This window comes from Dunckerocampus dactyliophorus, chromosome 7, assembly GCF_027744805.1.
Source record: "Dunckerocampus dactyliophorus isolate RoL2022-P2 chromosome 7, RoL_Ddac_1.1, whole genome shotgun sequence".
Lineage (NCBI taxonomy): Eukaryota > Metazoa > Chordata > Actinopteri > Syngnathiformes > Syngnathidae > Dunckerocampus > Dunckerocampus dactyliophorus.
The window spans coordinates 2878149-2883805 of record NC_072825.1 but is presented as its reverse complement, the minus strand read 5'-3'; positions in this window follow the sequence as shown (position 1 = coordinate 2883805).

Here is a 5657-nt window from a genome sequence, read left to right as displayed (position 1 = left end):
TAAAAGGACATTCTGAATGATATGGAGATGGGGTCTTTGTGTGCAATGCAATACATTTCTTACCAAAACACAGTATTTTCTACAGCTCATTGTTTTAGCACCCATTCATACCTTTCTCCTCTAAAAATTGGCAATTTATTTCCCCTCGGGAAGCCCGTCTCATTATAAATACATGACACAGCACAAAATGTGCATCATCGTAATACAGCACACATGTACGACGGCTGTTAGCATCAACTTTCTTACAATCCGACCAACAAACTCGTGTATTGGATGTGTATTGGAAATGCGTTAGAATCGCCATTTATGGGCGCCACACACGGGAGGCGACGAGCGGCTGTGACCAGCTGCGAGTGTTGCCGAGAGAGAGAGACCCCTTTTCAGCCACGGCAGGTGGCTATCCCCTGCTCTATGCTCTGGTCCCCCCATGGCAGGTGTCTAGCCCTGCTCCAGAGTGTACAGTGACGTTGGCGTTTTTCTAATCTAATCATTCTTGTAACGCAGCACATCGTAGTGAAGTCTGTTTGCTGTGAATTACTGCCCCCGTAGTCCACCGACGAAGGCCATGGTGCGATATGTTGATTGTAATCAGCACACAGTGTGGATGCTCAGGAAGTGAGCTAATTAAAAGACGTAAACATTATAGCGACCACATTATCAAGGACCTTTCACAAGCTACAACCTCAGTATGGAAAAGTCTAATACAACAAAATGCAGTTGTGGACTTTCTTACAAAACAAGCTGAGGGAGAACATGGACGACAGGAGGAGAGTGAGGCCAAAACAGGCTTTTAAACCTTGAAATGATGCTTGATCAGGTTTATACATTTGTTGATGACGTTTGTGACATTGTTATTTCTATTTCATATGTATATTTGCTATGTTTTCTAATTTTATCAATCTTGTTGCAGTGCTGCTTGTAAGCTGTTCTTTATTATTTTGCAATAAATGTCAGTTTGTAAAATTGTGTGCCTTTTATTTAAAAAAGGTGTTGTGAGGTAGGCTACAGTTTATAACACTGAAATCATGTAGACATGTATGCACCTTACTTTATGGAAGGAAACATGTATTATGAAGCATTTCATGATCTCATCTGCCTATGTCACCGCCAGCAAGCGGTGATGACGTAATAAGAATCAAGTGGTGTCCCATTTCTTGGTGGCTTCTTCCCCTTGGCCCTCGTTTGAAGGGGTGAGACGAAGCGGTAGAACTGGGATTCAGCCTTAGGGGCTTGTGTCAAAGACAATGAATCTAAATGGCATTAGCAGTGCTAGCATTAGCAGCACGCTAGCTAGTCACCGGGAAAGATTTTTAACACATTAAAACATGCGTACATTATAGCCATCTCATTGATCTTATTTATGTTGTATTGTGTTAAACTATGATAGGAACAACATCAAATTAAAAGCACTAGAAGCACTGACCTAAACCCAATAGAACACCTCCTTGTACATTATGTTTAGGTCCATACGGCGCCGCCAGGTTGCTCCTCAGACTGTCCAGGAGCTCATGGATGCCCTGGTCCAGATCTGGGAGGAGATCCCCCAGGACACCATCCGTAGTCTCATTAGGAGCCTGCCCCGACGTTGTCAGGCATGCGTACAAGCACGTGGGGGCCACACAAACTACTGAGAATCATTTTGAGTTGCTACAATGACATTTTAGCTAAATGGACCAGTGTGCTGCATCATTTTTTCACTTTCATTTTTGGGGTGTCTTTGCTTTCCCCCCTGTATAGGGTGATCATTTTCATTTCTATCAAATGATGTGGCACCATTTTGTTACTAATACATCACCCACTTATCAGGAAAGATATTCAACATCATTTTTCCCCCAGTTTAGATCTGATGTCCTCTCATTTTTTTGAGCAGTATATATACTTACTGTTTACAAAATATTTTACTTGAGTTTTTATATATATATTTTTTAAATCATTGCAGCCCGGTGGTTGGGGACCCCGGCCGTACAGCATGCTTGGGAATATTTCTGTAAAAGTGGTGGTATTACAGTATTTAATGTGTAAATGCATACTGTAATACCACCACTTTTACAGAAATGGCTTCTTTAATGTCTACAACAACAAAAGTAATTGTTGAATCATATTGAATCGTATCGTTTGTACACCGTTTTTCAAATATATGGTTTTTGTATCGTATCTTAACCCGTGTATCTACAGTAGATGCATATCGATTTGTTTACCGCAAAGAGATTTACATCCGTACTTATTATAAATAAAAACTTCTATCTGCGATTAATTATGAGTTAACTGTGGACAAAATGCGATAAATCACAACTAATATATTTTAACGGGTGGACAGCCCTACTACAAACATTTAGAAAATGACTTACAGGGATAGTTGGGACTTTTTGACATGAAGTTGTATGACACCCCCATCAGCAGTGTAGTACATCAACTGGGACTTAGAACCCACTTGGTGCTCTAAATCCAGTTCTGGTTGGATTTCCATGACGAGGAACGTAGTCACCTTTCATGGACTACACTGCTGATGGGGATGTCGTACAACTTCATGTCAAAAAATACCAACTATCCCTTTAAGTAGATTAACACGGTCCGTATCTGCTGAATCACACATGAAAACATATCTGATTATGGTATCATAAAGCTATTGTGATACAGACGCAAGCAGCAGTCGGCCATTCAGATTTCCTTATTTCTTTATTGTCCTTTGGAGAGGAAATGTGATTTCCTCACCTGGAGGGTTAAGACTGCGCCGCCCTATCATCGTTCCTTCATCCCTCATGGACAAACACGGCCACATGAGTGGGGCCAAAAAGTATTTGGATGCCCACCAATTGTTTTCTCACGTAAAAAGATGAGGGGTCTGTAATTTTCATCATCGGTACACTTCAGCTGTGAGAGACAGAATGTGGGGAAAGAAATGCAGAAAACCACATACATTTTTTGGTATAATCTTGTGAACAATAAATAATTGGACACTGTCCACAGCCTCAAACAGTCAGACTCCAAACAAAAGACCAGTGAGCTCTCAAAAGACATCAGAGACAGAACTGAGCCACCACCCACAAATTATCTCACCTCGTGGGGTCCAAATGATCTTGCGAACGGTAAAGAATCGGCCAAAAATGCAAAGTATCACGAGATTTAAGCAAAAACCTGCCTCCCTCAATAAGGGAATTGAAGATGAAACGTGGCTGGGTCTTCCAGCATGACGATGATCCTAAACACACGGCCCGGGCAACGAAGGAGTGGCTTCGTAAGAACCATTTCAAGGTCCCGGAGTGGCCAAGTCAGTGTCCACACCTCAACCCTGTGGAAAATCAGTGGAGGGAGCTGAGAAGAGAAGATCACCATGGGCCAAAATACCAACTACAGTGTGTGCTAATCTGGTAAAGAGCTACAGGAAACGTGCAAAAAGACCCGCAAATCACTAAAAGATACACACGCACTATCCAAATTTCTCTTCGGTGTCTTTATCATGGACACGCTGCGATGACAACGCTCAACGAGAAGTATGAGCAATCATTTGCCCAGTTTACGGCTCAGTGCAAAACCAAAATGTAACCCGGGATATGTTGGGACCGAAAAACACGACACGCTGCAGATGAAGGGCACAAAATCATAAAATCATATTTCTTGTCCTAATGACTGCCACAAAACACTAAAACTTGCAAGAACAGTTTCCCTCATGAGATGAATAAAGTCTATCAGGGTTCTAAGTAGAGCTTGAAAATGCAAAAAGAAGGAATGGGAGTGAGACAAAAACGTATGCAAGAAGCTGCTCCAGATCTTCTACCGGGCTGTGGTGGCGAGTGCCCTCCTGTATGCAGTAGTGTGCTGGGGGGGCAGCCTCAAAAAGAAGGACGCCACACGCCTGGACAAACTGGTGAGGAAGGCGGGCTTATTAACTTATTATTTATTATGTATTATTGGTGATTATGTTTACTAGGACACTTTTTCAAAGCTGCTGGAAAAATATGAATTTCTCTTGGAGATAAAGTAGCCATCTATCTCTCTCTCTCTCTCTCTATCTGCTGATCAAAAGTTTAAGGCCATAGCTAAAAAAAAAAAACCCTAAACAAAACCCCGTAAAATAGCAATAAAATGCATAAAAAGGAGTGAGTAATGAGGCGCTGTGCCATTCAGGTGAAATATGGAGTTGGCATGCTTAACGCCAGTGTTTCCAGGAGGCTAGTGGGAATGTTGCTCCAGGTGGTGAACATGGCTTCACTGTCTGGAACCCATGTCCATTTTTGTAAATCCATCCCTAAATGTTCTCCATTGGATTTAGATGAGGGGACCACGCAGGATGGTCCAAAAGAGTGAAGTACAGCGTTGTCCTGTTGAAAAAGCCAGTCATTACCACACAGACGAGGGCCTTCAGTCATGAGGGATGCCCCCTGCACATAGACGGCCGCCGTTTAACGCCCCTGCACAACCTGAAGTTCCATTGAAGGATCATGATGGGGCCCCCTCCACTGTGCCATGTGGAAAACATCTCAGGTGGGATCTTTTTGTCATGCCAGTAACGTTGGAAGCCATCAGGACCGTCAAGGGAGAATACAACTTTCTTCCACCTTTCAATGTCCCATGTTTGGTGCTCTCCTGCTAATTCAAAATGGACAATTTTGTAGCGTTGAAGGAGACGAGGCCTTTGAAGACCTTTTTTCTTCTTAAGGGCCTTCTCTGGCAGATGGCTGACGGTTATTGGACTGCCCTCGGCACCAGTAACAACCTTCATTTGGGCCGAGGATTGTGTGTTAAACAGACATTTTTATGGGCATAACATTTACTCACAAAGTGGGGCTCTACTGCATTGCATATGGTAATTGATAATATCGGCATACCACGGCAACAATGACACAACCCAGTTGCCTCAGGGACTAAAATGTAAGGGTTAAATTGAAGTGAAGTAAATCAAAATCATTGATAGAGCAAGAAAAAATGTTCAGGTTCTTTAATGTGGGATAAGAAAAATGTACATCATATCATCCATTCACTATCATCCTGTTTTCTGCATTTCCTGTTCAGGGTCACAGGTGAGCCGGAGCCATGTCTCCAGCCAATCACAGGACACGTATACACACACACAAGCATTCATACACAACTCCGCAATTCGCGCTTGGAGAACAAGCTCAGTTTCAAACTCACAACCTTCCGTCTGTGAAGCAGACGTGCTAACCGTGCCGCAGCCGATACATACTCATTTACATAACGGTTAGCAATTCATCTTCATAATATCTTGTCCATAATATCGGTAGACGGAATAACACCTTGGTCTTCATCTGCGAAAACGCACGTCTGCGGTGGCATTAGCAACATGTTTTACACGCTTAATTACCTTTATTTTATTTGAATTCATCTAAAAAGTAAATAAAGCAAAAGTCAAGGTAAAATGCATAAACAACGCGCACGTCTTTGGTTGTAGAGCACATTCCCTCTGGGACTGGCTTTGTCATGCGTTTGGGGAACGTGACTTTAACAACCGAGTCTTCTCAAAGCTTTTCTTCCAAAAGAACACAACAATCCAGCTGCATGTCAGGCTCAACATGCACATGCAATGCGAGGCTGTGGAAAAAGGATATTCAATCAGTGCCAAGTAGAAATCAGTGCATGGATGATTTATGGTACTTTAAATCTTAACTGTGTGTTTTTTTCACTTTGTTTCTGTTCTTTAG